This window comes from Callithrix jacchus, chromosome 12 (assembly GCF_049354715.1).
Source record: "Callithrix jacchus isolate 240 chromosome 12, calJac240_pri, whole genome shotgun sequence".
NCBI lineage: Eukaryota > Metazoa > Chordata > Mammalia > Primates > Cebidae > Callithrix > Callithrix jacchus.
In genome coordinates, this window is record NC_133513.1 from 57,577,942 (window position 1) to 57,598,227 (window position 20,286).

At 39.1% G+C, this 20,286-nt stretch overlaps 1 protein-coding gene across 6 annotated transcripts in view; it reads left to right on the forward strand.

Moving 5' to 3' along the window:
- MICU1 (mitochondrial calcium uptake 1) overlaps positions 1 to 20,286 on the forward strand; it is a 243,149-nt gene that overhangs the window by 12,206 nt on the left and 210,657 nt on the right. The window contains exon 2 of one of the 6 annotated variants that reach the window (XM_078345621.1): positions 18,496 to 18,538. The exons of the other annotated variants lie outside the window; for them this stretch is intronic. The gene's annotated coding sequence lies outside the window, so the exon portion shown is untranslated. The remainder of the gene's footprint in view (positions 1 to 18,495; positions 18,539 to 20,286) is intronic. 6 annotated transcript variants of the gene reach the window in all.

Here is a 20,286-nt window from a genome sequence, read left to right on the forward strand (position 1 = left end):
TCCTACTAATTTAATCATGGCCCAGAAGAAAGTTCAGAAATAGTTATAGGAATACAAGAAAGTACATAAGGTAAAATTCACGATGTCTGGCATCTAATCAGAAATTACTAGGCATGCAAAGAAGTAGGAAAATATGCCACATATGAGAAAAAAATTAAAAATCAAAACAAGTGACACAGATGATAGAAGGATTTAAAACCATTTCTATAACTATATTCCATATGCTCAAGAAACTAGAAGATTGAGCATGTTAAATAGAGACATGGAAGGTATAAAAAGACTCAAATTGAACTTTCAGAGATGGAAACTATAATGTCTGAGATGAGAAATACATTCAATAGGATTAATGGCAGGTTAGGCATCAGAGAAGAAAGCCTAAGCCCAGACTCGTGAAATATACAAAATAATCTATGCAGAATTCTTGCCAAAAATACTTAATTTGACTGTGATCTAACCTTTAGATGTCACTTGCAGTTTACAGGCTAAAAAAGAAAGATTTAATACCACACCACAAGAGGGCTGGGTGCTGGGGTTCATGCCCATAATTGCAGCACTTTGGAAGGCCAAGGTGTGGGCAGATTGCTTGAGATCAGGAGTTTAAGACCAGCCTGGCCAAAATGGTGAAATGCTGTCTCTACTGAAAATACAAAAATTAGCTGGGCATAGTGGCACACACCTGTAATTCCAACTGCTGCAGAGGCTGGGGCACATGTATCACTTGAGCCCAGGAGGCAGAGGTTGCAGTGAGCCAAGATCATGCCACTGCACTCTAGCCTGGGTGACAGAGTGAGATTCTATGTCAAAAAAAAAAAAAAAAACCCAAAAAACAAAACAAAACCAAAAAACCACACCACAAGGAAGCGATCAGACAAATCCACAATGTGAAAATGCTGTAATGTATTTGTCCTTTTCAGAAATTAGGGTTGTGCTGTGATTGTACAACATGGTGAGTGTATAAGCCATTGAATTGTATACTTAAAAGTGGTCAAAATTTGAGTAAATTTTATGTATATTTTAGCACAACTTAGATTTACCATTTGAATAATTTTTAAGTGTATAATGGCATTAAGTACATTCACATTGTTATGCAACCATCACTAGCATTCATTTTCATTTTCTTTTCTTTCTTTTTTTTTTTTTTTGAGATGGAATTTCGCTCTTGTTACCCAGGCTGGAGTGCAATGGCGTGATCTCGGCTCACTGCAACCTCCATCTCCTGGGTTCAGGCAATTCTCCTGCCTCAGCCTCCTGAGTAGTACACCATGCCCAGCTAATTTTTTTGTATTTTTCGTGGAGACAGGGTTTCACCATGTTGACCAGGATGGTCTCGATCTCTTGACCTCGTGATCCACCCGCCTTGGCCTCCCACATTCATTTTCAAAACTACTTCCCAAACTGAAACTCCATACTCATTAAACACTCATTCCCTATTTCCCTCTTCCTGCAACCTCTAGCATCCATCATTCTACTTTCTGTCTCTATTTGGCTATGCTAGGTACCTCATGTAAGTGAAATTACACCATATTTGTCTTTTTTTGATTGGCTTGTTTCCCTTTGCCTAGTATCCTTCAGGTTCATCCATGTTGTAGCATATGCTAGAATTTCCTTCCTTTTGAAGGTGAAATGACATGATGAAATCTTGCCGTGATTAAGAATAAAAAAGGCTGGATAATATTCCTTTTATGTACGTATCACATTTTACTTGTCCATTCATCCATCAGTGGACACTTGGGTTGCTTCTACCTTTTGGCTATTGTGTACAATGCTGCTTTGAGCATGGCTGTACAAATGTCTATTCGGGTCCCTTCTTTAAATACCTCTGGATACATACCTAGAAGTGGAATTGCTGGATCATATGGTAATTCTATGTTTAATTTTTTGAGGAGCTGCCTTACTTTTTCAGTAGTGGCTGCAATATTTTACATTCCCATCAGCAGCATACAAGGGTTTCTCTTTCTACACGCCCTTGCCAACACTTGTTTTCTGTTTTTTTTTTTTCTTTTGTTAAGTAATAGCCATTTGAATGAGTATGGGTAAATTTTATATTATGTGTATTTTTTTGGGGGGAGGGAAGATAGAGAGTTTTGCCCTTGTTGCCCAGGCTGGAGTACAATGGCAAGATCTTGGCTCCCTGCAACCTCCACCTCCTGGGTTCAAGCGATTCCCATGCCTCAGCCTCCCTAAGTAGCTGAGATTACAGGTGCCCACCACCACGCCCAGCTAATTATTATGTATTTTTAGTTTAGATAGGGTTTCACCATGTTGGCCAGGCTGGTCTTGAACTCCTGACCTCAGGTGATCCACCTGTCTTGTTGGGTTATAGGCATAAGCCACCATGCCCAGCCTATTACGTATATTTTAACCCAATAAAAACTTAAGTTGTAAGGGGAGAAAAAGGTATGTGGAGGAACTCTTCTAGATTAAGAGAGACTGACTAAAGAAACAAAACCAAGGATCATGTATCATATTTGTGTGGATCTTTGTTTGAAAAATCAGCTGCAAATTTTCGGGAAGTTTGTATGTGTTCTAGTATTAGAAGATATTAGGTAATTATTAATTTGAATAAATTTGATAATGTAGTTATGTAGGAGAAAATATTATAGTTGTGTAGGAGAATATTAAAATATGTAGTGGTACACCAGGTGTGGTGGCTCACGCTCATAATCCCAGGGCTTTAGGAGGCCAAGATGGGAGGATTGCTTGAGGCCAGGAGTTGGAGACCAGCCTAGCCAAGATGGTGAAACCCTGTTTCTACTAAAAGTACAAAAATTAGCTGGGTGTGGTGGCATGAACCTGTAATCCCAACTACTCAGGAGGCTGAGGCAGCGAATTGCTGGAACCAGGGAGGTGGAGGTTGCAGTGAGCCGAGATCGCACCACTGCACTCCAACCAGGGCAACATAGCGAGACTCTGTCTCAAAAAAAAAAGTTTGATGAATAGGTACATAGATAAATGGGTGAGGCAAGTACAGCACAATGTCAGTTTTTAAATTTAAGTAATGCACATATGGCGTTCATAATAATAGTCTTTGAAATTTCATGCATGTTTGAAAGTTTTAAAATAAGCTATAAAGGTTTGATGTTAGTATTTTTTTCTGAAAAAGAGGCCATTTAAACAATATGCTTTTATTTTTTATAAATTCTTTTTTTAATATTTTCAGTTTTTTTATGGATTTTATTTTAGAGATACTGCATCTTTTCTCTCTCTCTCTTTACTCTTTGTATGTAATTTATATACATTTTAGAAAGTGAATTTTGGGTTGTCTTCACCAGTGAAGTATGTAGTCTTCATATATATCTGAACTTTTTTTTTTTTTTGAGACAGGGTCTCACTCTGTCACCCAGGCTAGACTACATTGGTGCGGTCACAGCTCACTGCAGCCTCAAATTCCTGGGTTTAAGAGTCCTCCTGCCTCAGCCCCCTGAATAGCTAGGTCTACATGTGTGTGTCACCTTGCCTGACTAATTTTAAAATTGTTTTTTGTGAGACAAGGTCTTGCTATTTTGCCCAGGCTGGTCAGAAACTCCTGACCTCAAGTGATCCTCCCGCCTCGGCCACCCAGAGCTCTGGGATTATAGGTGTGAGCCACCAAGGCTGGCTATATTCCAACCTTTTGAAGGAGGAATTCGACTGTCAAAGTCTTGGCATGACTCCCATTACTCTTTTAGCATAGAGGTTTTAATTTCATGCTCTATAGGAAAATAGCTCCTAACTCATTAATAATTTCCTTTTGACTGCATGTTTTCCTTAGGCTCAAAATCTGATCAGCTCCTAAAATACTTTGTGTACTGTGTTAAGATTCATGAAGTGTCATTTTTTTGGTTAAGAAAGTAGATGGCAGACTCTAGTGTTATTGTGGGAAATCTGGAGTTTTGTAAGAAATTAAACATTTTAGCCTTATGAAGTCTGGCATTTTGTTTCTTTCTTTTTTCTTTCTTTTTTTTTTTTTTGAGACAGAGTCTTGTTCTCTTGCCCAGGCTGGAGTGCAGTGGTGCGCTCTCGACTCACTGCAATCTTTGCTTCCCAGGTTCAAGCGATTCTCCTGCCTCAGCCTCCTGAGTAGCTGGGATTACAGACATGGATCACCACACCTGGATATTTTTAATAGAGATGGGGTTTCCTCATGTTGGCCAGGCTGGTCTGAAACTCCTGACCTCAGGTGATCCACCCTCCTTGGCTTCCCAAAGTGCTGGGATTACAGGTGGGAGCCACTGTGCCCAGCCAATTTTGTTTATTTCTTTAAGCCTGTTTACTAGTTTGGTTTTTCACATGTTAAACATACACAGATTTCTTTCAGTAGCATAGTGTGATAGGAAGACAATTAGGAAACGAGTTAGTAGATTTGGTTTCTGTTTCCAATTTTGCTATTATCTAGCTGTGTAATTTCTTTTGGTTGGTTGGCTGGTTGGTTGGTTTTTAAGAGATGAGGTCTCACTGTGTTGCTCTACATCAGTCACTATCTAGCACTGTAGCTTCAAACTCCTGGCCTCAAACAATCCATCTGCCTAATTTCCCCAAGCAGCCGAGACTACAGGGATACACCGCAGTGTCCAGATAGCTTTGCGACAGTGATGGAGTTGCTTATCACCTCCTTGGCCTGTTCCCTCTCATACTGAAATTTTGAAAAATGTTAAGGTTTCTTTCAGCTCTAATATTCTAGTATATTACTCCTTTAGTCTGTTATTCTCAGTGTTTGAGACTATTGGAGCAGACCACGTACCTCTTGTCAAACTGGGTTTTTTTTTTCTTTCTTTTTACTTTTATCTTAACTCAGGGCTTTCTTTTTAGTTTCTTTTTTGTTGTTGTTGTTTTTGTTTTTTTGAGATGGAGTTTTGCTTTCGTTGCCCGGGCTGGAGTACAGTAGAGTGATCTCAGCTCACTGATCTCTGCTGCCTGGGTTCAAGTGATTCTTCTGCCTCAGCCTCCCGAGTAGCTGGGATTACAGGCACACACCACCACACCCACCTAATTTTTGTATTTTTAGTAGAGACGGGGTTTTGCCATGTTGGCCAGGGTGGTCTCAAACTTCTGACCTTAGGTGATCTGTCCGCCTTGGCCTCCCAAAGTGCTGGGATTACAGGTGTGAGCCGCTGAGTCTGGCCTTTCTTTTTTTTTTTTTAAACAGCAAAAATCTTAGCCTTTTAATCCAGTTACTTGCCTACTTTTTTGTGGCAGCAGAACGTTTTTCTTTGTACTGATAAATATATTTATTACAGTTCTTCCTTTGGCTAGTAAAATAAAAATATGAGGCAAAGTAATGTATCATGTTGTACTACAGTCTCCGTTTTCCCCTCTATATGTACCCTCTAACCTTCTCCACTCAGCTTTATGCTCCAAGAGGCTGCCTTTTATAAACTACATCCATCAGCTCTTTTCCTTTTGTTATCCAGTAGGGTTTGGCGAAGACAGAAGGTGAAGGACAGTGATGTCTGGGTGTGTATTTCCCTGGCTCCCTCCTTGTCCGTTGGTCATAGTTGTATTCCTCCGCTGAAGGCCACACAGCTTCTGTCAGCTGTTTACCACAGCTGTAACTACAATTGGCTGAATTCTGGTAATTACAGTACTACCTTTTTTGGCCCACTAGGGCCTCATGTCTTCCTACTGTTTCTTATGTTCATAGTGCTTTACTATCTCTTGTTGGTTTTTGTTAACCTTCTTGTGTCTTTGCAAACAGCCTTTTTAGTAAATTCTCTCTAATTATACCATTCTTGGCAGTTTTTGTCCTCTTAAAAATTTTAAATCTCAAATAATGATTAATCATTTGTCATATTCCACATAACTTGGATTAGATAAATTTTTTTTAAAGTGCTGTAAAATATATATAAAATAAAATTTACTTTTTTAACTACCTTTTTTTTTTTTGAGAGAGTATGTCACTCTGTGACTTATGATGGAATACAGTGGTGTGGTCATAGTTCTCTGTAGCCTCAAACTCCTGGACTCAAGTGATCCCCCTGCATCAGCTTCTCAAGTATCTGGGACTACAGGTGTGTACCACCATGCCAAACCAGTTTTTAACATTTTTGTAGGTATGGGGTTTGCTACATTGCTCAAGCTTGTCTTAAACTCCTGGCCTCAAGTGATCCTTCCCACCTTGGCCTCCCAAAGTGCTGGGATTATAGATGTGAGCCATCATGCCTGGCTTGACCACTTTTTAGTGTATACTTCATGGTCAATAAGTACATTCAACATGTCATGCAGCCATTGCCACTATCCATTTTCAGAACTTTGTCATCCCGAACAGAAATTCTGAACCCATGAAACAATAACTTCCCATTTTCCCTCTTCTGAGCTCTTAGTAACCATTAGTCTACTTTCTGTCTCTGAATTTTTACTATTTTAGGTACCTCATATAAGAGGAATCATATAGTACTTATTCTTTTGAATCTATCTATATTGTAGCATATGCCAGAATTTCCTTCCTTTTTAATGAGTGAATAATACTCCATTGTGTATATATACTATTAAAACACTTTACACAAATTAAATTTAACAGAGTTTAATTGAGCAAAGACTGATTTGTGAATTGGCCAGCCCTCAGAACCAGAATGGGTTTGGAGTGACTCTAGGGCTGCTTCATGGTCAGATAACATTCATAGACAGAAAACAGGAGTGAGGTTCAGAAATGACTGGATTAGTTACAGCTAGAAGTTTGCCTTATTTGAACTTGGTTTGAACAGTTGGCTGCCTGTGGTTGGCTGAGACTTGGGTCTATTTATACATCCTCAGGTTACAGCTAAGTATGGAGAAACAGTTAGGCCAACCTTAAAGTGTGTATATGGAGGCAGCTTTAGGCCAAACTTAATTCGATTAACAATAGCTGCATTATTTTACATTCTCACCACCAATGCACAGAGGTCCCAATTCTCCACATTTTCTCTGGAAAATATTCTTTTTTTTTTTTTTTTTTGATAGATATTCTGTAATGGGTGTGAATAATACATCATCATGGTTTTAATGGTTTGAATTTGCTTTTACCTAATGACTGATGATGTAGAGTATATTTTCATGTGCTTATTGGCCATTTTATGTCTTTGGAGAAATATCTGTTCAATTCCTTTACTCATGTTTTTAAAAGGATTTGCAATGGTATTTAGGTTAGACAAAAAGAAGCGTTTCGGCCAGGTGAGGTGGCTCACTCCTGTAATCCCAACACTTTGGGCCGCTGAGATGGGTGGGTCACTTGAAGCTAGGAGTTTGCGACCAGCCTGGCCAACATGGCAAAATTTTTCTCTGCTTAAAAAAATACAAAGATTAGCTGGGTGTGGTGGCACATGCCTGTAATTCCAGCTACTTGGGAGGCTGAGGCAGGAGAATTGCTTGAACCTGGGAGATGTAGGTTGCAGTGAGCTGAGATTGCACCTCTGCACTCCAGCTTGCGTGACAGAGTGAGACACCCTGTCTCAAAAAAAAAAAAAAAAGAAAGGCATCTCTTTGATTAGAACAGTGTAAAGGAAAAAATAATCTGTATAAGAAAAACAAAATTTCCTTCCTGTCTTTACTCTCACTCATAACACACAGTCACTCGGTACTTCACTGACTCCACCAGATGTATGGATTGTTTCCCACACTAACCAACATTTGACACTAGCTGTATGTTCTGCAATTCAGTTCAATTCTGGTACTAACTAGAGTTAGTATAGACCCCCCCACAGGCTAAGGGTTGGGTCTCACTAAACTGCCCCCCATTAGATGCTAATCACATGTAGTAGGCTTCCAATGTTCTGTCCAACCTCACTGCAAATTGCAGGTTCCCACAATCTCCTTCTTGGGTTTGGTCATTTACTACAGCAGCTCACAGGACTCAAGAAAGCACTTTACAGGCTGGGTGCAGTGGCTCATGTCTGTAATCCCAACCCTTTGGGAGGGTGAGCCGGGTGGATCACGAGGTCAGGAGTTCAAGATCAGCCTGGCCAAGATGGTAAAACCCTGTCTTTGCTAAAAATACAAAAAAAAAAAATTAGCCAGGTGTGGTGGCACATGCCTATAATCCCAGCTACTCGGGAGGCTGAGGCAGAGAATTGCTTAAACCCGGAAGGCAGAGGTTGCAGTGAGTCAAGATCACGCCACCACACTCCAGCCTGGGTGATAGAACAAGACTCCCTCTCAAAAAAAAAAAAGAAAGAAAGAAAGAAGAAAGTGCTTTACTTACTATACCTTGCTTATCCTTTTTTTTTGTGCGTGCAGTGGCATGATCTTGGCTCACTGCAAACTTCGCCTCCTGGGGTCAAGCGATTCTCCTGCCTCAGCCTTATGAGTAGCTGGGATTACAGGCATGCGCCACTGTGCCCAGCTAATTTTTGTATTTTTAGTAGAGACAGGGTTTCACCACATTGCCCAGGCTGGTCTTGAACTCCTGACCTCAGGTGATCTGCCCACCTTGGCCTCCCAAAGTGCTGGGATTACAATTGTGAGCCACCGCACCTGGCCAGTACCAACTTTCTAATCACATGGTTGGTTGCACAGGAAACCAGCCCTCATCGTAGGGCTATTTAAAAGCCCCAGACCCACCATCAGTCATCTCATTAGGATAGAAAAAGACACATCACTTCAGAACTTCCAGAGAGGTTTTATAGGTGCTGCCAGGAAATGGAATGAAGACCAACATATATATTTCTTATTATAAATCACAGTATTATAAATAGCAAGGATAGATAAGTTCATGATTAAGTCTTACTTTTTAATTTTAATTAAATATTTGTATTAAAGGGAAGCTATTTAGGTTTACATAGTTATGTAACATTTTAATTAAACTTATTTTTTGAGACAAAGTCTCCCTCTGTTGTCCAGGCTGGAGTGCAGTGGCTCAATCTTCGCTTACTGCAACCTCCACCTCCCAGGTTCAAGTGATTCTCCTGCCTTAGCCTCCTGAGTAGCTGGGATTACAGGCCTGTGACATGAATAAGAAAAGAGAGAAAGGGGTGATCATGTTCCAGGTGGGATGGAGTTACATGGTGCAGGGTTTCATCTCGTTACTCAGAACAGTGCCTGATTTAAAACTTGTCAATTGTTTTTTCTAGGAATTTGCATTTAATATTTTAAATATTAATATTTAAATGTTTGCATTTAATAATTTTTAAATTTTATCTTTAATAATTTGAATTTAAGACTTGTAAGTTCATTGTGCTTTGTTGTTATGCACATTATTGCTCTCTTATCTTTTTTGGTGTTTAGGAATGCCTCGTGTTAACATGAGGGCCAGAGTGAGAGCTGCAAGCCAGGGAAAGATGAACCAAGGCATTTAGATTACCACCTACACTGGCTTGCCAAATAGCTCTGCCTGGGGATAAAGATGAGGATAAACTTAAGGCATTTGGTGCTTCCTTTGTGTCCTGACTTAGAAATCTGACCATGGACTATGGAACATGAAATTCACATTTTAAGTGTTTTAATAGCTCTCTTTAGTCTTGAGAACTATTAGTGAGGCTGAAAGTGCCTTGAAATGACTTTGCAGGTTTAAGATATGAATGGGAAAAAACAAAAAAGGGAAGAAAAAGAGTAAGGAGAAAATAAAGAGTGATTAGGGTTACATTTCATGGGGCTGGTAGAATGCTCTGAAATAGGTTTTTTTAGACCCTAATATTTAGGAGTAAATTTTAAGATAGTATTATTTTAATATTTCATTTTTTGGGCTATTCCTGGTTTAGGATATAGTAAAAATAATCCTGACCTTTTCCCCTTAACCACCATCAGGATTTCCTCTTGTAAGTGATTATATGCATCTGAGGAAAACATTAATGTTTATTCTCTTTTTATGGATATATTTGATAAGGCTGATCTATAGGGGTTAGCAGAAACAGCTTAAGAATATATTTTGAGACCTGTTGTGGTGGCTCATACCTGTAATTCCAGCACTTTGGGAGGCTGAAGCAGGTGGATCACTTGAGGTCACGTAAGACCAGCCTGACCAACATGGTGAAACCCTGTTTCTACTAAAAATACAAAAAAGGCAGGCATGGTGGCAGGTGCCTGTAGTCACAGCTACTTGGGAGGCTGAGGCAAGGGAATTGCTTGAATCCGGGAGGCAGAGGTTGCAGTGAGCTGAGATTGCACCACTGTACTCCAACCTGGGCAACAGAGCAAGACTCTTGTCTCCAAAACAAAACAAAATTATATATATATATATAGATAGATAGATGAAATTTAAGTAGCTCCTCTATCTCTCTTACCCCAGTGATAGATTTTTTGTTTTGTTAATTTCTCTATACTCTGCACAAAATAGAAATGTAATGACTAATAGTATTAGCTACTTTTAATGGTTTTAGTTCTGGTTAATTAGTTTTTCACATCTCTAACAGTAATTCTGAACTGGGGTTTCATGTCTGAACCACAGAATGCAGATAATGATTTCAGTGGTTATTTTCACAGTTCTCCTCAGATTGGTACATAACTGCAGATTGAGCATCCTTAATACAAAATTTGAAATCTGAAATGCTCCCAAACCTGAAACTTTTTGACCACTGACATGATGCGACAAGTGGAAAATGCCACACCTAACGTCATGTGACGGACTGCAGTCACAACGCAGGCGCACAACACATAGTTTATTCAGCATCCCCAAGGGAAAGGAGACCATCCTAGATTCCTTCAGCTGCAATATATCTTTTGTGCACAATGTACACAAACTTTGTTTCATGCAAAAATTATGAAAAACATTGTATAAAATAACCTTCAGGCTCTCTGTATAAGGTGTATATGAAGCTTAAGTGAATTTCTTGTTTGGACATAAAATTCTGACTATACGTAACACTTCTGAACCATTTATGTAAAAATGATTAAGACAATAAATTTAATGATATCTATTTCATGTTCTATCCCTAAGATATCTCATTATGTATTTGCAAATATTTCAAAATGCAAAAAAAATCTAAAAGTCCGAAACACTTATGGTCTCAAGCATTTCAGATGAGGAGTACTCAGCCTGTAATACCATTCTAGATGCATAAGCCCAAGAACGCCCTAAGTCTCTCATGGAACCCCTGTTGAGAAAGGCTACAAGATGTCAGTAGCCGTGCCTTGTGGTTGACTCCCCACCATAGCTACATAGAGATGACACAGATTGAAACAGATAAAAGATTTCAAGTAGGAAGGATTGCGGGAATGTTTACCTATTTCATACTGTTTTGGAGAACTAGTGTGAGCAGTTACGGGTGTAATTGAGCATTCTTCAAGGAATATGAAATACATATAATCATTGTGATAGAATGATATTTACAAATGGAAAATGCCATAAAGTGTGAAATAATTTTTTTTTAATTAATAGACTTTTGGGAGAGCAGTTCTAGGTTTACAGAAAAAACTGAGCAAAAAGTAGAGTTCTCACATACCCCTTCATCTCACCCCCCGATTTCCCCTATTTTTATCTTGCATTGATGTGATACATTTATTAAAATTGATGAGCTAATATTGAAACATTATTATTACCTAAAGCCCATAGTTTACATCAGGGTTCACTCTTTGTGTTGTTTGTTCTTTGTGTTGGTTCTCTCTCTTTCTTTCTTCCTTCCTTCCTTCCTTCCTTCCTTCCTTCCTTCCTTCCTTCCTTCCTTCCTTCCTTCCTTCTTTCTTTCTTTCTCTTTCTTTCTTTCTTTCTTTCTTTTTTTTTTGGGATGGAGTCTTATTCTGTGGCCCAGGCTGGAATGCAGTGGCGCCGTCTTGGCTCACTGCAACCTCTACCTCCCGGATTAAAGCAGTTCACCTTCCTCAGACTCCCAAATAGCTGGGATTATAGGTGCCTGCCACCATGCCTGACTAATTTTTGTATTTTTAGTAGAGACGGGTTTTCACCACGTTGGCCAGGCTGGTCTTACCTGACCTCAAATGATCCACCCTCTTCAACCTCCCAAAGTGCTGGGATTACAGGTGTGAGCCACTGTGCCTGGGCCTGTAAGGGATTTTTGTTTGTTTTTGTATTCTTATTGTGAAAAATATGTAACAGTAAATTTATCATCTTAATCATTTTTTAAGTGTATGGTTCAGAAGTGTTAAGTGTTTAGTCACATCTTACAATAGATCTCTAGAATTAAAAAAATTTTTTTCGAGACAGGGTTTTTCTGCACCTGACCTAGAATGTTTTCATCCAGAATTTTTTAAAAAGCCTCTGTGGGAAAGGGAATTTAACCAGTGGTAGTGTGAGAGAAGATAATCTTTTCTAGAAATTGAGGCATTTTCCTTTAGCTTGTCCAGACCTTTGTGGCGTACTTCACAGGTATACTTAGAGATAGCAAAAGGTTGTTGCTTACAATTAGCAGGACCAAGGGCTTTGTTTTTGTGAGAAAAGTGGTCAGAAGTGTGTAGGAAGTGGTTGTTTAGATTCGTATGAATGAAATAGCTATGTTAGCCATTTTGCCAGATTTTGCCTGTATTTCTGCTTATCATCTTGGCATTATTCCTCCAAATACTGCTCTTATCTTTGATGTATATGGCCTTTTAAATTTATTATTATTATTATTTTTGAGATAGAATCTCTGTTGCCCAGGCTGGGTGCAGTGGTTCGATCTTGGCTCATTGCAACCTCCATCGCCTGGGTTCAAGTGATTCTCATACTTCAGCCTTCAGAGTAGCTGGCACTACAGGCATGCGCCACCGTGCCTGGCTGACTTTCATATTTTTGGTAGAGATGGGATTTCTCCATGTTGGCCAAGCTGGTCTCGAACTCCTTGCCTCAAGTGATCTGCCCACCTTGGCCTCCCCAAAGTTCTGGGTTACAGGTGTGAGCTACCATGCCCAGCCTGATGTAGATGGTCTTATGACAGGCATCATCGGTTTCTCTCACTAGCTTTGTATTCTTGGATTTACACATGGAAAAATACAGAATTTGAGCTTGTTTCTTTATAAGGACAGTGGTCATAAATTGATGTGGATCTTCTTGTTGATACTTCAATATGCTTATATAAATGTATCATACCTAAGTCTTATATTCTATTTTCTTTTTGATGTTTTCTCGTTTTTCATTGGTTCTTCCTTTTTTTTTTAATTGTACTTTTTTTTTGAGACAGGGTCTCACTTTGTTACCCAAGCTGGAATGCAGTAGCATGGTCTTGGCTTGCTGCAGCCTCAACCTCTTAGGCTCAAGCAATCCTCCCACCTCAGCCTTCCCAGTAGCTGGGGCTGCAGGTGCACCATCATGTCCAGCTAATTAAAGAAAACATTCTAAAAGTTTTTGTAGAGACAAGGTCTTGCTACGTTGACCAGGCTGGACTTGAACTCTGAGCATCTAGCATTCCTCCTGCCTTGGTCCCCGAAAGTGCTGGGATTGCAGATGTGAGCCACCATGCCCAGCTATCTTTTTACTCCGTTGATAGTGTCTTTTGATGCATAAAATTTAAAAATTTTCATGAAGTCTACTTTGTCTACTTTTTTCTTTTGTTGCCTGTGCCTTTGAAATCATCTCCAAGGAAGTCATTGCCAAATCTAGTGTCATGAAGCTTTTTCCCTATCTACGTTTTCTTTTTTCTTCTTCTTTTTTTGTGAGACAGTTTTGCACTTTTTGCCCAGGCTAGAGGGCAGTGGCACAATGTCGGCTCACTGTAACCTCCACCTCCCAGGTTCAAGTGACTCTCCTGCATCAGCCCTCCGAGTAGCTGGGATTACAGGCACACACCACCACACCTGGCTGATTTTTTTTGTATTTTTTAGTAGAGACAGGGTTTCTCCATGTTGGTCAGGCTGGTCTCAAACTCCTGACCTCAGGTGATCCACCTGTCTCAGCCTTCCAAAGTGCTGGGATTACAGGTGTGAGCCACTGTGCCCGGCCCTTCCCTATCTAGGTTTTCTAAGAGTTTTATGATTTTAGGTGTTACATTTAGGCCTTTGAACCATTTTGAGTTAATTTTTGTATATGGTGTTAAGTAAGGGTTGAACTTTCTCTTTTGCATATAGATATCCAGTTTGTCCAGCACTATTAAGTCCTTTGCTGGACACCATTTGTCCTTTCCCTCATTGAATGATCTTGACACTCTTGTCAGAAATAATTTGACCATGTACGTGAGGGCTTGTTTCTGGAATTTATTCTATTCCATTGGTCTGTTTGCCTTTCTACTCGTACTACACTGTTTTGGATTGTTTAAGCTTTGTAATAAGTTCTAAAATCAGAAAGTGTGAGATCCCGTTTTTGTTTCTCTTTTTCAAGTTTATTTTGGCTATTCAGAGCCTCTTGAGATTCCATATGAGTTTTAACATGGGTTTTTCTATTTCTTCAAACATTGTTGGGATTTTGATGGGATTGCATTGAATCTGTAGATCACTTTGAGTAGTATTATATCTTAACAGTATTAAGTCTTCCAATCCATGAGCATGGGATATGTTTCCATTTATTCATGTCTTTCTTTTAATAGTATTTTGTAGTTTTCATTGTACAAATTTTTCACTTCCTTGGTTAATACCTAAGGATTTTATTCTTTTTGGTGCCATTGTAAATGGAATTGTTTTTGTAATTTCCTTTTCCAGTCGTTTATTACTAGTGTATAGAAATGCAGGTCGGGCATGGTGGCTCATGTCTGTAATTCCAGCACTTTGGGAGGATAACCTGAGGTCAGGAGTTTGAGACCAGCCTGACCAACATGGTGAAATCCCGTCTCTACTAAAAATAAAAAAATTAGCCAGGCCTGGTGGCGTGCGCCTGTAATCCCAGCCTGTAATACCCAGGAGGCTGAGGCAGGAGAATTGCTGGAACCCAGGAGGCAAAGGCTGTAGTGAGCTGAGATGCTGAGATTGTGCCACTGCACTCCAGCCTGGGCAACAGAGCAAGACTCTGTCTCAAAAAATGTAGTTCAGTTTTACATGTTGACTTTGTATCCTGCAAAACATATTACTGAATTCATTTATTGGTTAAAACAGTGTTTGGTACAATCTTTAGGATTTTCTACATATAAGATCATGTCATCTGTGGGGAGATAATTTTACTTCTTCCTTTCCAATTTGGATGCTTTTTGTTTCTTTTCTTTCTTTTCTTTTTTTTTTTTTTTTTTTTTTTGCGACAGAGTCTGACTCTGTCACCCAGACTGAAGTACAGTGGCATGATCTCAGCTCACTGCACCCTCTGTCTCCCAGGTTCAAGCAATTCTCCTGCCTCAGCCTCCTGAGCAGCTGGGACTACATGTGCCACCATCCCCAGCTATTTATTTATTTATTAGTAGAGAAGGGTTTTCGCCATGTTGGTCAAGCTGGTGTCTCAAACTCCTAACCTCAAGTGATCCACCTGCCTAAACCTCCCAAAATGCTGGGATTACAGGCATGAGCTACCATGCCTGGCCACTTCTTGTTTCTTTATTGCCTCCCTAATTGGTCTTGCTAAAACTTAGTATCACGTTGAGTAAAAGTGGTGAAACAGACATCCTTACCTTGTTCTTGATCTTAGAGGAAAAACTGAAAGTAGTATGATGTCTGCTCTGCGTTTTTCATATATGGCTTGTTTTGAGATAGTTTCCTTCTCTTCCTAGTTTGTTGAGTGCTTTTTATTATGAAAGAGTGTGGAATTGGCTGGGCACAGTGGCTCACACTTGTAATCCCAGCACTTTGGGAGACTGAGGAGGATGGATCACCTGAGGTCAGGAGTTTGAGACTAGCTGGGCAACATGGTGAAACTCCATCTCTACTAAAAAGACAAAAAAAAAAAAAAAAAAAATTAGCCAGGAGTGGTGGGTGCCTGTAATTTCAGCTACTTGGGAGGCTGAGGTAGGAGAATTGCTTGAACCTGGGAGGTGGAGGCTGCAGTGAGCCAAGATTGCACCATTGCACTCCAGCCTGGAAACAAGAGTTAAACTCCATCTCAGAAAAAAAAAAAAAGAGTGTGAAATCTTGTGAAATGCTCTTTCGGCATCATTTGAGATAATTGTTTAGATTTTTCTTCATTCTGTTGATGTTATATATTATATTGATTAGTTTTCATCTGTTGAACCATTCTAGGAATAAATCCCACTTGGTCATGGTGTCTAATTTTTTTATTATGCTGCTGCATTTAGTTTGCTAATATTTTGAGGATTTTCACATCAGTATTCATAGCGATATTGGTCTATAGTTTTATTGTAGTGTCTTTATCTGGCTTTGATATTAGTGTAATGTTGGCTTCAAAGAATAAGTTAGAAAGTGTTTCTTCCTCTTAATCTTGTGGAATTATTTTATTTTATTTTTTTGAGACAGAGTCTCACTCTGTTGCCAGGCTAGAGCCTGGTGGCGTGATCTCGGCTCACTGCAACTTCTGCCTCCCGGGTTCAAGCAATTCTCTCGCCTCAGCCTCCTGAGTAGCTGGGACTACAGGCACACACACCACCATGCCTGGCTAATTTTTCTATTTTTAGTAGAGATGGGGGTTCACCATGTTGGCCAGGTTGGTCTCAATCTCTTGACCTCATGATTTGCCCACCTCGGTCTCCCACCGAGTGCTGGGATTATAGGCATGAGTGCCTGGCCAGAAATGTTTTTAGCAGGATTGGTGTTTTTCTTTAAATGTTTAGTAGAATTCACACAGTGAAACCATCTGGACCAGGAATTTTCTTTGTTGGGAGAATTCTTTTTTTTTTTTGAAACAGGGTCTCACTTTGTCACCCAGGCTGAAGTCCAGTGGTGAATGTTGGCTCACTTCAACCTCTGCCTCCAGGGTTCAAGCAAAGCTCCTGCCAAGTAGCTGAAATTATAGGCGTGTGCACCACACCGGCTGATTTTTGTGTTTTTGGTAGAGATGGAGTTTTGCCGTGTTGTTCAGGCTGATGTTGAACTCCTGGGCTCAAATGATCTGCTTTGCGTTGGCCTCCCAAATCGCTGGGATTACAGGTCAGAGCCACCGCCCCTGGCCTTTGTTGATAGAATTCTGATTGCTGATTTAATCTACCTATTAGAGACTCATTCATTCTGATTTGGGGTGATTCACTCATGGTTGTTTCTGTGCTTTTAGGAAATGGTCCATCTCATCTAGGTCTCCCAATTTGCTGGTATACATTTGTTCACAGTACTGTCTTATAATTCCTTTTATTTCTGTAGTATCTGTAGTAATATCCCCACTTTCTTTTCTGATTTTGGTCATTCAAGGCCTCTCTCCTTTTTCTTAGTCCATTTAGCTAAAGGTGTGTTGATTTTGTTGATCTTTTCAAATAACTAGCTTTGGTTTTATTGATTTTTCTCTATTTTTCTTTTCTCTTTTTCATTCCTTTCTGCTCTGATCTTTATTAACTTTTTTCTTTTTCTTTTTTTATTTTTTAAAGTTGGTGCAAAAGCATATTATTCTCTTTTTTATGCTAACTTTAGATTTAGTTTGTTCTTCTTTTTTTAGTTCCGTGAGTTGTAAAGTTAGGTTGTTCAGCTGAGAGATCTTTCTTGTGCTTTTAATGTACTCATTTTATAGCTATAAATTTCCCCCTTAGCACTGCTTTTGCTACATCCCATATGTTTTGGTATGTTTTATTAATCTCTAAGTATACTCTATTTTGTGATTGCTTCTTTGATTGATTCGTTAAGAGTGTCTGGTTAATTTTCACAAATTTGTGAATTTTCCAGTTTTACTTTTGTTACTGATTTCTTACTTTATCCTGTTGTGGTCAGAGAAGATAATTTATAAGTAATCCACATCTTAAAATCTATTGAGACTTAATTTGTGGACTGACTTTTAGCTTATCCTGGTAAATGTTCTACGTATCCTTGAGAAGAATGTGTATGCTGTTGTTGGGTAGAGTGTTCTGTAGGTGTCTGTTACAACTGGTTGGTTTACTGTTGTGTAGAGAGCCAGGGTAGCCCACCCCCTCTGGGGGGATCAGCAGCAAGGCTGCTGTGAGCTTTGGGTGAACTCCAGAGAAGCAAAACCCTAATAGAGAAATGTGTATGTCTCGGAGAAGAGCAGTGAGGCCTAGAAAAAGATAATCAGCTCTTGCTGACCTTGCTGCAAGATAGTTGTTAGCAGAAGTATGGTAATTGAAGTATGAAAATTATAACCACAGCCTGTTCTAAGTAACTGCACTCTCCCTCTGCTATGTGCTTTACAAACATATAAAGTAAAGTACTCTGAGGCAGGTCGGGGCCGGAGACTGACATCCTCACCTCTCGGACCACCTGGCCCAACTTTTTTGTGTTACGTTTGTCTTTGTGTTTTTCTTTATCTCCACCGTTCTCTCTTAGCTCTTTCAACCATTGTGCAACACAGGACGCAGAACACGCCAGACTGTTGTTTGTCTTCTGTTTTCTTACTTATCTTCTATATGGTTGTTCTATTCATTATTGAGAGCAGGGTATTGCTGTCTCTAGCTATTATTGTAGAGCTGTCTGTTTCTACCTTCATTTCTGTCAGTTTTGCTTCATATTTTGATGGCCTGTGATTAAGTGTATAAATGTTTATAATTGTTATATCTTCTTCCTGTTTTGAACCTTTTATTGATTGATAATATGCTTTTTTGTCTCTTGTAAACTTTTTTGGTTTAAAGTCTATTTGTTTGTTATTAGTATAGTCATGCCTGCTCTATTTTAGTTACTATTTTCATGGAATATCTTTTTCCATCTTTTTATGTTCAGCTACCTTGTGTCTTTGGATCTAAAGTGAATCTGTTGTAGATAGGTAAGTCATGTTTTTTTAAAAAAATCTTAATTTAAAAAATTTTGCCAGTATGTCGTTTGATTGGAGAGCTTAATCTATTTATATTTAAAGTAATTACTGATAAGGAGAGACTTACATGCTGATAAACATTTTTTTTTTTTGCCGGGCATGGTGGCTCATGCCTGTAATCCCAGCACTTGGGAGGCCAAGGCAGTTGGATCACCTGAGGTTGGGAGTTTGAGACCAGCCAGACCAACATGGCGAGGCCTCATCTCTACTCATAAATACAAAATTAGCTGAGCATGGGGGTGCATGCCTGTAATCCCAGCTACTCAGGAGGCTGTGGCAGAGGTTGCAGTGAGCTGAGATTGTGCCATTGCACTCCAGCCTGGGCAATAAGAGCAAAACTCCGTCTCAAAAAAAGAAAAAGATTTTTTTTTTCCTTTGCAACAGTAGCTCACTGTGTTGCACAGGCTTGAATGAGGGGCAATTCACAGGCGTTATAGCGTATTGCAGCCTTAAACCCAAATACACTGTGATGAACTAATAATTCTTTGAAATACATTAGTTTTTTAAATCATCTAGGAAACGAAACATGGAGTTAATAAACCAAAATTACAAAAGCACTAGCTTTTAGTCTAATGATGGTTTTAAAAAATTAGTTATTTTTCCACTCATAAACTGGGAGGAAAAAAATAATTAAAAAAAAGAAAAAAGTTATTTAAAAAAATCTATCTTTGCTCCTCTGGTTTTATCATTTATCAAATTTCCTTATGTATTTGGGTCTATTTCTGGTCTTTCTATTCAATTCCATTGACTCATTTTTGGGTCATAAATATCATAGTTCCTCACTCTTAAATTAGAAGGACTTTATCATATGTTTTAATGTCTTATAGGGCTATTCCCCATCCCCATTCTCTAAGGTTTTTTTTTTTTCCCAGTATTTTTCTGGCTATTTTTCCATGTTTGTTTTTCATGTAAACTTGTTTAACTCCATAACAAATAAAGCATATTGGTATTTTTATTGAGACTACATTAAATCTATACATCGGCTTAGCAAAAAAGGATTTATAATGTTGAGTTACCTTGTCTAAGTAGAATGATGACTCCATTTGAGTCTTTGGAAGAAGCATTTCCTCATTTAGAATTGTTTATTCCCAGCTGTTTGGTCTTCTCTGTTGCTGTTGTACCTGAGATTTCCACTAGCACTATGTCCTTTAACAGGTTATTGTTTTTATACATGAAGGCTATGGATTTATCTATGTTAATTTCATGACTTGCCAAGTGGAATTTTTTGTTGTTTGAGTTAGTTTTACAATGGATTCTTTAAGGCATTGGCTCAACCAGGGCTGATTTTTCCCCCCAGGGGAACTTGTTAATGTCTAAAGACATTTTTGGTTGTCATAACTGGGAGGAGATGGTGCTGCTGGCATCTAGCATGTGAAAGCCAGAGGTGGTGCTAAACATCCTGCAGTGCGTAGAACAGCCCTCCACAGCCAGGAATTATCTTGTCAAAATGCCAATAGTGCCGTGGTTTGGGAAACTGTTTTCCAGGTTTACTATAATGTCATTTTCAAATAGAAATAGCTTTACTTCCTTTTTATCAATTCTTACATCTACTTGAGTTTTCTTGTCTAACTACACTAATGAATTTCTATTATACTATATTGAACAGTGGTGGAAATAGTGGCCATACCTGCATTGTTCCTATTCTTAGTGGAAATGCCTATTCATATTCATGGGTTCTTTTTTTTTTTTTTGAGATGGAG